This window comes from Ceratotherium simum, chromosome 12, assembly GCF_057802395.1.
Source record: "Ceratotherium simum simum isolate JZ-2026a chromosome 12, ASM5780239v1, whole genome shotgun sequence".
Lineage (NCBI taxonomy): Eukaryota > Metazoa > Chordata > Mammalia > Perissodactyla > Rhinocerotidae > Ceratotherium > Ceratotherium simum.
Window position 1 is genome coordinate 28,127,912 of NC_141911.1, and position 11,614 is coordinate 28,139,525.

Here is an 11,614-nt window from a genome sequence, read left to right on the forward strand (position 1 = left end):
AAACTGAGAGGACAAATTATAGTTACCACTCCCCATCGTTTGCATAGGATGAATTTGCCTCAGATGTGGAGTTGGAGAGCAGTCCTGCCTCCAGGGGTCTCAATGGTCAATATCCTTCGTGGTATTGTTAGCCTGTTGGGATATAAAGAATTAGAGCTGCAAGATTCCTTTGTGTCTCTCTGACCCCCCAAAAATATGCATTCCTAACCTTTACTCTCAAAAATAGTTCTTTATGACCATTTTTGTTTATTTATCTATTTATTTTTTACTGAGGAGGATTCACCCTGAGCTAACATCTGTGCCAACTTTCTCTATTTTGTATGTGGGTTACCACCACAGCGTGGCCGCCAACAAGTGGTGTAGGTCCACGCCGGGAACCAAACCTGGGCTGCTGAAGTGGGGCATGCTGAACTTAACCACTAGGCCATAGGGCCAGCTCCCCATTTTTATTTTTAACATTATGGAATATATAGAAAACTATAAAATTATAATGTACAATACAGTGGAGTAAACAGGAGGGGATGTGGGGCATCTATATGATGTTTAGTGAAAAGATTCATTACATTCATTTTATATGATGTAAATATATACTTTGTAGATATTAAATATTGAATGTGTTTAAAATTTCCATATAATATCAGGATTTGTAATGAGAAGCTTGTACTTCCTTCCCTAAACATATCATTTTACTATTAGGTTTTATGCTTTCAATGGCTGTATTTAAGTCCTGATTGATACTTCTGGATGATGATCTCTTCGCTTTCTTGATAGCCATCATTAAAGAAAAATTTTGTTCACATAGGTATGTGATTTAAAAATTGAAACTCTTTTTTCAACCATTCAAGTAAAGTATTTGTAACAGTTGAAATTGTATTTAAAGCAACTCTTTCTTTTTTTCCCTCAGAGATGAAACATTGAAATTATTTTTAATGTTAATGCATTTTGAATCTACTTGAACTTTGCTGTGTCACAATTTCAAAATAATGATGAGGCTCTAATTTTCAGAATGTGGATGCATTTTTAGAGCCATCATCTACCTGAAGCTAGTTTGAATCAAAAAAGAAGCAAATTAGCCACAAACCCACAGAAGCATTACAAATACATGATGGCAGAGAGTCAAAGCCACTGCCTGGGTACTGCTTGCCAATAATTTGGTCTATCCTCCTGCTCCCCATTCCCACCCCCTGCTGGTACACTTAGGGTTGCCTGTTGGCTCCTTGGGCATCTGGGACATGAACTCCAGTAGCTCTGTTGGCTCCTTTCCCATGACGGGCAGCAATGCATGCTGCAGCTGGCTGCTGAAAGAGACCCCCAGGAGCTGGAGTACCACACACTGGCTAAATGCATGATGGGGAAGCAGCAAGTACTAAATGAAGCTCATCAGGCTCACTGCCAACCAATGAGGGCTGCCAGGTCAGTCCTTGCTCTGCCAGGGCCGCTTCCTAGGAACCCTGGACAGAGGTGCTCATTGCCTGAGGCAACCGGTCTAGGAGCTCTCTGACTGCCAGTGCACAGCCCCGTAGGCTTGGAGGATCAATATTTAGCATACCTGAACCAGTTTTCAGTACACAAGTACCAACAGGTTTGCCTTGGCACAGGAGTTGGAAGGCATTGCCATAAAGCTCTCTCTTCTCTCTCTCTCTTAAATAAGGCTACTTCAAGGCAGAATGGATTAGGACCTCCTGTCAAGAGATATTTTCCTAGGCCAGATTGGATAGTTTTGGATCTATCTCGGGCTTTTTAACCTGAATCTGCAAAAACAGACCTCCAACATCACTCTCACTTCACCAGTAATGATGATTCCCTTGATAACTAATTAATAAATTTCATACCATGCAGATCATGGCCTCTACTACGTCCATTAATACCCTTAACCAAGTGGATCTCCAGCATATTCATGTATATGTCCCATCTCTGTTTAAACTGGATGCTTTGTATGGTGGCTTGGACGTGTCAACTCAGTTAAGCTGGGGACTTCATCCTCCAGAATAAGCCTCTCTGTGTGGTTCTTGAGGAACTTGTGTGAGAGTTGGAAGGCAGAAGTGAAGCAGTGGCTGTTACTCTCTGAAGGTGGTATTAGTTGGATGCTGAGATGAAGAAATGTAGAGGTGCCTGGGGGGTTCCAACCTGTCCTGGCTCTCCTCTGCTGCATGTCCAGCTCCTCTCCCAACTGCTCACCCTGCTGACCAATATCAGCCCCTGGCCAACCTCCGGTAGCTTGGCTGTGGACTCACAAATGTGTTAGCTACACAAAGGTGACAGCTTCCTTTAGATCTCCCTGTGAACTCCCCTTCCTAGGCCCATTTGCTGATAGATGAGCCTGGTTCTCAGATTGACAGGCGGCTGTCTCCTCTGATCCTCCAACTCCCCCTTCTGGATCCTCATTTCCCCAGCTCCACCCACAATTGTGTGACACCCAATTCCTATTGCAAATCTATATTCTATAACATTCATAGTGACTCTGCTGCCCTGTTTGAATCCTGTCTCATACACCTTGTTCTCCATATACCTCTATTTCTCTAACTTTCTGGTCTCATCTCTTTCCACAACCTGTATCTTCCACCAGAAATGCTTCCCCTCTCCATTTGTGATAGAAGAAATCTTATCCATTCTTTGAAAATTCATTTCCAGTATCAATTCTTTCTTGAAGTCCTCCTGGTCATCCCAAGTAGAGACAATTTCTCTCTTGAACTCCTGCACATTTGTACTTTTTATGGTTCTCTTTTCTCTCTCATTTCTTTTTTCCTGAGGAATATTAGCCCTGAGCTAACATCTGTGCCAATCTTCTTCTATTTTGTATGTGGGTCGCCACCTCAGCATGGCTGACGAGTGGTGTAGGTCTGCACCCGGGATCCGAACCTGCCAACCCAGGCTGCCAAAGCGGAACGTGCCAGACTTAACCACTACGCCATGGGGCTGGTCCCTCTCTCTTGTTTTTATAGTAAGTCATTGTATTCTTTCTAATAGAAAGCAAACCTCTTCAAAGATGGAAACTATGACTTAATCCTCTTGTACCCTAAGGCATTGCATCTGTAACATACTTAACATTCAATGAATATTTGTTGAATTGAATTGAATATAGGTACAGAAATAAAATCCCTAAGAAGTTTAGTAATTAGCCCAAGGTTATAATGGGAAGCCAGTTAACCTATTAAAAATATTTGAGGAAAATTTGGTATTACCCAACAGGCAAAGATCACTAATAAAATTTTAAAAAGTTATATGCTCTTGATGTATCATTCCAGGGCTGTTTTTTATAATGTAATGCAGATAATGCAGAGTGGAGTATTTATTTTGGTTTCTTCAAAAACAATGAAGAAAAACAAGATAAATTTGCAAGTAGGTTCATGATCATTCAAATTCAAATGATTTTTAAACTTTGTTGTTTTTAATCCAGAGAATTCATGTATATTTTTCTACAAATGAAATTTTATGTGAAATTCCAATATATAAACAGATAAAAGCGGAGCAGCCTAGGATGATGCATAGGCCAAACCTACTCTTTCCCCAGCAACCTGTGGCCTGTCAGGCACCTCTGGGGAAGCGAGGGCTCAATGAAACCCAATTTAAAAACTGCCACCACAGCATTTTCATTTGTGAGGGTTAAATCTCATTGTGTAAAGACACGGCGTGTTAGACATGCAGAATGTCAGGCCCCATCCTGGACCTACTGAATTGGAATATGCTTTTTAGGAAAATTCCCAGGTGATTCTTATGCACTAAAGTCTGTGAAGCACTAATTTAGAGGATTTGGGGGATGTTAGGATAGGAAAGAGGACAAAATAAGAATTTACACATAGTAGACATAGGAAATAAGATTCAATAAATTGTATAGATGAGGGAAATTGTATGATTTCCTGTATGACTCTGGGCTGGGGCTGGCCACAAGAGAAGTGCGTGTAACATTTGGAAGGTTGGGGAAGCAGCAGCAATGACTCAGAAGGTCTGGTGCAGGTTCCGGGTGCTGCTGCAGCTCATGCGTGTGGCCCCCGATCTGCAGGTTTACCTGCTTGGGGCGGGGCAGCATGGGGCCGGCAGCCACATCTGCAGCAGCTGCTTTAGCACTTGCTGCCTCTCCTCCTTCAGCTTCCCTAAGTCCTGGGCCAGGCGCACGTGCAGCTCCATGGGGCAGGGCACCAGATACATCTGCAGGTCCCTGGAGTTGCCATGATAACGGAGAAGGAACTTGAATTCAAATCCATCTGTCTCTGAAGCATGGGTTCTTAGTTTACCACTTTATTCTGAGCCTACTGGGAAAGAATCACTTAAATCAGTAAGGTGAACTTTTAATGTGTTGTATTCTGTTTGAGAAATGAAGAAAGTGTCGGCACTTGGAATCTCAATTCTCCTTTGCAGGAGAGGGTGGTCAGTCTCCAAACTGGGCCCCTGATGCGTGTGTGCTGTGAAGTGAGGTTTAGCTCATTCTAGCAGACCGAGCTAGATTCGGGGCCCACAACGGAATGTGGCAAGAGTCAGCAATGCATGGGAGTAGCTGAGTCAGATTAGAAAATTGATAAAGAGCAAGTGAGGTAAGCCATGAAGATAAATATTTTTACCCACCAGGTTGACAAATAAGTAAACAAATCCCCTCATGGCAACTCTGTGAAAGAAATGGACAACGTAAATTGATAGAGGCCAGATGGGTAGTGGTATATCAAGCGGTAAAATGTGAACACACGTTGCTCTAGCAATTTTACTGCTAGGATTTTTTCCAGTCTTGCAGGACCAGAGGAGCATACGGTCTAAGGTTAATTTTTCCCCACAACTGAGGCAAATGCCATCTGAGTACTCTACCTGACGCCCCATGAATTAGATTTTCTACCCTGACTGGTGATAGCAGGCACTATTCCTGGCCCCGTGAGAGCACCAAATGCTGTTCCCTTGAATCCTCTCAGGTGGTTCTTTCCCTGGCCTCGAGTTGTTTCTTTACATGCAGCTGCTGGTTAGTACTCAGAGGAATACTTGAGGAGGACCCTCTGTGGGGTCCCAGCTTTCTCTCTTTGGGCAGGTTTTTTCTCCAACTCGCTACATTGCCAAATCTAGCCTCTTTGGTCTCACCAGAGTCTCGCTTCCCTCTCCTCAACGCAGGGAGACCTTGCCCTCAGGTTGGGCCTTGCTGAGTTCTCCCTTCCTGCATTGGAGCCTGGAAATTGTCTCAAAGCAGTCAGCTGGGACAGTCACTTGTCATTTGTTTCTTATCTCTTAAGGATTACCGTCCTTCGTTGTCCGATGTTCAGTGTCTTTAAAACCATGGTTCCATATATTTTGTCTGGTATTCTTGATTGCTTCAGGCAGAAGGGTAAATCTGACGTGTTATTCCATCCTGGCCAGAAGCAGAAGATTTGCTTTGAAGAGAAGGATATGTGTATAGAGGATAATTACTAACCAGAGTATATGGAAATAGTTATTAATTGACAAAAACTTGTTTTGCAGCCATTTACTCTTTCAAGTTGCCTGGGTGGCTTTTTCCCAGGGCTGAACTTTGTTCTATTTGTGAAAGGGACATATCTTGGGGTGTCAGGATGTGGGTGGGGGTGACATTTGCAGTCCAGATTCCTCCTTGGTGTGCTTTACCGTCCAAATGAGCAGTTCTGGAGAGGAGTCAAGGTGCTGACGTTGTGGGAAGGGCACCACTAGGTTTGGTTCTATAATTTTAGAGGCATTGTGAATTTTGTCTCATTTCAGCACAACCATTGATAGCTAAGACCCTTTAAGTGAATCTTAGCTCTTTAAAGTAATACATTTGATTCTTCTCCTAAGTGGTTTGACAGGATCGTTTCCCTTCAGGACTAACAGCTTTGCATAGCCTTATCTTTGTACCAAGAGGCCTGGTCACTAACTCTTAGCACTTTTCAGTCCTATATCTTTTTTTTTTTTTTTTTTTTTGGTGAGGAAGATTAGCCCTGAGCTAACATCTGTTTCCAATCCTCCTCTTTTTGCTGAGGAAGATTGGCCCTGGGCTAACATCCATGCCCATCTTTCTCTACTTTATATGTGGGACGCCTGCCACAGCACGGCTTGATAAGCGGTGCGTGGGTCTGCACCTGGGATCCAAACTGAGAACCCTGGGCTGCCAAAGAGGAGAGCATGAACTTAACCACTACGCGACGGAGCTGGCCCCAGTCCTATATGGTTTTGAATCTCAGAACAAGCCCAAATCCCTGGACAAGTCAAACACATAATACTTTATATATTTAATTCCAATGTCTCCACTTTGCCAATTTTCTGGTAAGTTTCATATAAATTTCAGCTAGAATTAATATCAGATATAAGCAATATGCATGTCCAGCTGGAGTTTAAAGATAATTTCCAATCATTTTTCCCTTTGAAAGTTCCTGCCTTCTCTCGCTTTCTTCTTCTAAAGATAGGAAGTAAGTTTTCTGTGTAAAATATGAGTTTGTGTTGCTGTTGTGTGACTTTAAATCAAACCTATTTTCTGTCTTTTACTGTTACTGAAATACATTGCAAAAACTATATCACATTTAAAAAATTTTCCAAGTTCTTTTCAGATATGACACTTTTCTTTTTGTCGTGGGTTAATGAAGCTAAGCTTCCTGTTTGGTTTGTGAGTTTTATTTAAGAATGTAGTAAGAGAAACATGTAAACAAATCTTTTAATTTTTTTACTGACCCAAGGCAATAAAAAGATCTTGTTAACTTATAAAAACACTTTTTGGATTATTTCTCCAAAATAAGAAGCTCTGCTTGCCCAAAGAAATAACAAACTGCCTTTCAGTCAGCTGCAAATGTGTATAAACAAATCTAGTGAGGAATTATCTTGGCAGAGTATGGTCATATTTTTATCTGGAAGATTTTCTTTTATTTCCACATGACAAACATATGCTAGTGAATTCTGACCAAATGCTCGAGGTGAAATGAATTGAAGGAAACCCTTGGCAGACAGCATTTCTTTGCCTTCCCATGACACCTTACAGTGGCATAAAGATCTCCCTTAAGGGTTCACTTATATGTTAAGACACACAGGCCAATCATTGGAATTAAGCTTCTTGGAACCGATTCACTGCAGACTAATATAACTGTATCTCTTATAAACAAATGTCGTTTAGAATAGATTTCCAACACTTTGTTTTTGAAGAAGCACACTTTATTTCACTGTAGTTCTTGCAATCTGCTCCCCAGACACTTCCTTGTTATTTTAGTCACTATCTACCGGAAAGCCACTTGACCAGCAAAGGGAAAATTTTTCTGCTGAAGCCTTCATATTTCTTTAGGTAAAAGATACTTGTTGTCACTAAATTTGTGAGTTTGATTTTTCCAAGTAATTTACATTAGATTCAGAGAACCAAGTTTCTCACCAGAAGTACTTAAATAGTTAAAAAATACATTTAGATATGATTCCTTAGTAAGAATTTTACAATGCAGCAGTACCACTCTTAGAGCTGGATGACTAGAGCTCCTGCCCTGGGTGCCCTGACCTCCAGCCGCCTCCCTCGTCTCTGGGTCAGGGCACCTGCACACCTGGAGCTTCTGTTCTCCTCCCCCTCCTACTGCTACATGCCCTCCAGGTTCTCCAGGACCACAGAATTCCCTGTGCAAAAGCATGGGCTTGCTTTCAAGCCCCAAGCCTGCTTTTGATGACTGCACAGTCATCTTCCCTGGATGGGTCACCTGAGGCCCAAGTGAACTCTAGTTCTTCACCCCTGTGGCTGCAGAGTCACAGAGGTACTGTGGGGAGGGGCAGGAGTCAGAGCATCTAGATAAGGACTGGCTTCTCCACAGATGTGCATTGAAGCCCAAGTGGATCTGGGTGGTGGTGGGTGGAAGCCGTGGGGGCATAGGGACCTTTGATTGAGTTCTTCCTGGGCTGTAAATGATAGGGGATGGCCTTGGATGGAGAAGGAAGAAGTCATGAACATTGAAGTGCATATGGTTTTTCTCTGAGACAATTTATATATAGTATGTAAAAGGTATCAATAGCATTGAGTTTAAATAAAAGTACAATGAGAAGATGACAATCAAATCAGTTGTCAAGGGCAAGAGATCTTTAAATTATACATTTAAGGTCTGCAATGGTGTCTCCTCCTTTCACCTGTCCTCCTTCCTCCAAGGCCTTACCCTGAGAGTGTTCCTAGTCAGGGGGAGGAAGAGCAGGAGGCATGCTGAAGGGCCATTCCTGGGTGCACGTCACTGTCCAATTGGAGCAGAAGTGAAACTGGCCATTAGTGGTATTGGGAATCATCATGGAATTAGCTGAAGGCAATCAAGGGTTCCATGTCCATCAACTGGGAGAGAACAAATAAGGCTTTAGCAGTCAGGTGCTCGTGTTAACTTTTCTGCTGGAAATCAAGGTGGGAGGTCTTTGGTAGTAACAAGGAACTGGATTTACCCTCTTGCTTGAACAACAAAAACTGAAGAAAGTACATGAAACAGTGGTTTATCAAGACATGGGACATCACTTAACGTACGACAGGGATCCTTGAGCGAGGAGAAACAAATAAGGTGAGCCCTGCGATTACCCCAGTTTACTGCCTGAGGGAGTTTCTGGGCCATGATGGAGAGAGGAAGAACCCAGGTAGATGTTGGTAATACCCTTGAATAGAGAAGATGAAGCTGAGAAATCAGGTAGGCTAAAATGGCGAAAGTTTATAGGGCATTATGCTCAATGAGGTGTCAGACAAAGAAAGACAAATATTGTATGATATCACTTCTTTGTGGAATAAAAAAGGCAGAACTCACAAAAACAGAGTAGAATGGTGGTTACCAGGGGCTGGGGGTGGGGGAATTAACAGATGTCGTTTAAGGGTAAACACTTGCAACTAGTAGATAAATAAATACTGGAGGTCCAATGCACTGCATAAAGATTATAGTTGACAATGCTGTATTATAAACTTCAAAGTTGCTAAGAGGCTAGATCTTGTTCTCACCACAAAAAAGTAATAATAATGTGACGTGATAGAGGTGTTAGCTAACACTACAGTGGTAATCATATTGCAGTGTATAAATGTATTAAATCAACACCTTAAACTTATACAACGTTATATGACAATTATATCTTAATTAAAAAAAAAGTATATAGGGCAGAGTACCTGAGAGGAGGGAGATTTGTAGAACTTCAGAGGTCTGTAGAGGTCTCCCTAGAGTCTTCATCTGAGTATAGACCAGTGCTTGTGTGGGAGGAAGTTACCTGAGGCCAAGGAGGAAAAGAACACTCAAAAGGTTCATAAAGAACAATCCCAAATAGTCTAAACACTCCAATTACAAGGCAGATATCCTCAGACTGAATATAAAAGCAATGTGGTTAGAATCTAAAATGGTACCTTGAAAGAATAATTAAACACTTTAATATTAAATCAAAGCTTAGTCACCTGAATTTTAAAAAATTACTTTAAGTTTGTAATGAAAACTGATTCATGACCATTGGGAAGATTTGTATAATTTTATAAAACTTGTATCAAAATTAAAATATATTTGTTTCAATTACATCTGTATTTTGACAAAGCTAATCACGTATAAGCATTTAACATTTTTTTTCCCAAAATTTCTTCAACACTCATTCATCATTGTGGATGAATAAATATATGCTACAAAAAATTTTCCGTATCAATGATGCCATGGAATTTACCGTTTCCATGGTGGGGAGGTAATTTTTACTGGAAAAAGGCCTACTGAGTTTTCAGCAGGGTCTGAATAAAAAAATGATTTGTTAAAATTTGCTGGAGTCTTTTGGATGCCTATGCTCAGTCTTCTGGACAAATGTTAGTTCATGAACTGAATTCAATATTCAGATAGGCCAGGGCATTAAACATCAGCAGAGAGTTTGCCATAAGCCAGGCACTTTTCTAAAATCCTCACAACAACTTGGTGATGCAGGTACTATTATTACCACTCTCATTTTTATAGATGAGGACCCTGAAGTCCAGAGAAGTTAAGGAATTAACCCAAGATACTCAGTAAGTGGCTCAACATGAATCACGTATGTTCTGAGTAAAGAACCAACTATTCTGATTATTAATTTATATCACATCACTTTGGCGTTTTACTTCAATCTTTCATGGTAATGAGGAAAGTATAAGCTTCTTATATTTGAACTGAATTTGTCCACAAGTATGGCAAGTGAATTCTGGATTAATCTCTTTAGATTAGGATTCTTCTTGCCCTCTTAGCTGTGTACTTGGTTTGGGGAAGTTTCGCTGGGTCAGCACTAGACTCACATGCCTCAGCAAGGAAGCTGACAGAACATGACCACTTCTTTTTATTTAGATCTGCATAAATTATTCCAGAATTTTTTTCCCCATTTTATGACATATTTCCAAATGTCTATGGATTCCATTCAAAGTAATATATCTTTATTTCTGTAACAATGCACACATTTATTTCAACATACTCAAAATCTCTTGTTGATAATGATGAGTATGTAGAATGTTGTCTTAGCTTGGGTGGCCATAACAAAATACCACACACAAGGTAGCTTGAACAACAAAAATTTATTTCTCACGGTTCTGGAGGCTAGAAGTCTGAGATCAAAGATCAAGTTGCCAATATGATCGGTTTCTGGTGAGGTTTCTCTCCTTGGCTTGTAGATAGCTGCCTTCTCTCTGTGTCCTCACAAGGCAGGGGGAGAGAGAGAGAGAGAGCGAGAGCAAGGTCTCTGGTGTCTTTTCTTATAAGGGCACTAATCCCATCATAAGGAGTGAATTCTCACGACCTTAGCTAAACCTAATTATCTCCCAAAGTCCCAATCTCTAAATAGCATCTCATTGGAGATTAGAGCTTCAACATAGGAATTTTGAGGGCATACAATTTAGTTCATAGCAAGTATCTACATTACTTTCTCAGAGTTGCCTTCTCATACAAAAAACCTTAAATCAATTCAAAGACTTTACCACTTTAACAAGAATTGGAAAAATAAATTCCTTTTTACTTAAATTTTTATAAAGATGATTTTGCATTCCAATTTTTATTTCAGTGAAAAGATTTTTCTTTATTCTATTGCTGCTACAAATAGTAGGTTGGAGGTAAAAATAGGTATAGGACGCCTTTCTTAGTATTACATTTGTTTTTATGTAAAATTTTGTGATCTGAATCTTTGTGATTTTTCTCATGTACAGCACATCGTAAAAAGAGATATGCATTTCAAAAAACAATTGGTCTCAGTGGTTCCTATGGACAAAGCAATCTGGATAAATGTCACCTGGTAATATGCTTTAAAAAAAAAGAATATTACACCAAAAATGACGTGAAAAAAACATTACATTAGGAAGCACAGTCTAGCAATGGAGAACAGTGCCATCCAGAGGATAGGCAGTGTGTGTGGTAAATGGTAAAATTACTGAAGGCAAATTAGTCTGTCAAACATTTCCTTAAAAGTCTCCTCCTCCTTCTCCTTCTACTTTGTTTTTTTTTTGTGAGGAAGATCAGCCCTGAGCTAACATCCATGGTAATCTTCCTCTTTTTGCTGAGGAAGACCGGCTCTGAGCTAACATCTATTGCCAATCCTCCCCCCTTTTTTCCCCAAAGCCCCAGTAGATAGTCGTATGTCATAGTTGCACATCTTTCTAGTTGCTGTATGTGGGACGTGGCCTTGGCATGGCTGGAGAAGTGGTGCGTCGGTGTGCGCCTGGGATCCGAACCCGGGCCGCCAGTAGCGGAGCGCG

At 40.9% G+C, this 11,614-nt stretch overlaps 1 long non-coding RNA gene across 1 annotated transcript; it reads right to left on the reverse strand.

Moving 5' to 3' along the window:
- Positions 1–2: 2 nt before the first annotated feature.
- On the reverse strand, positions 3–9,335 carry LOC147915807 (uncharacterized). The gene is made up of 3 exons (XR_015553735.1): positions 9,047–9,335; positions 8,076–8,242; positions 3–132 (listed from the first exon to the last, which is right to left on the reverse strand). It is a non-coding gene; the product is annotated as an uncharacterized LOC147915807 (long non-coding RNA).
- Positions 9,336–11,614: the final 2,279 nt, after the last annotated feature.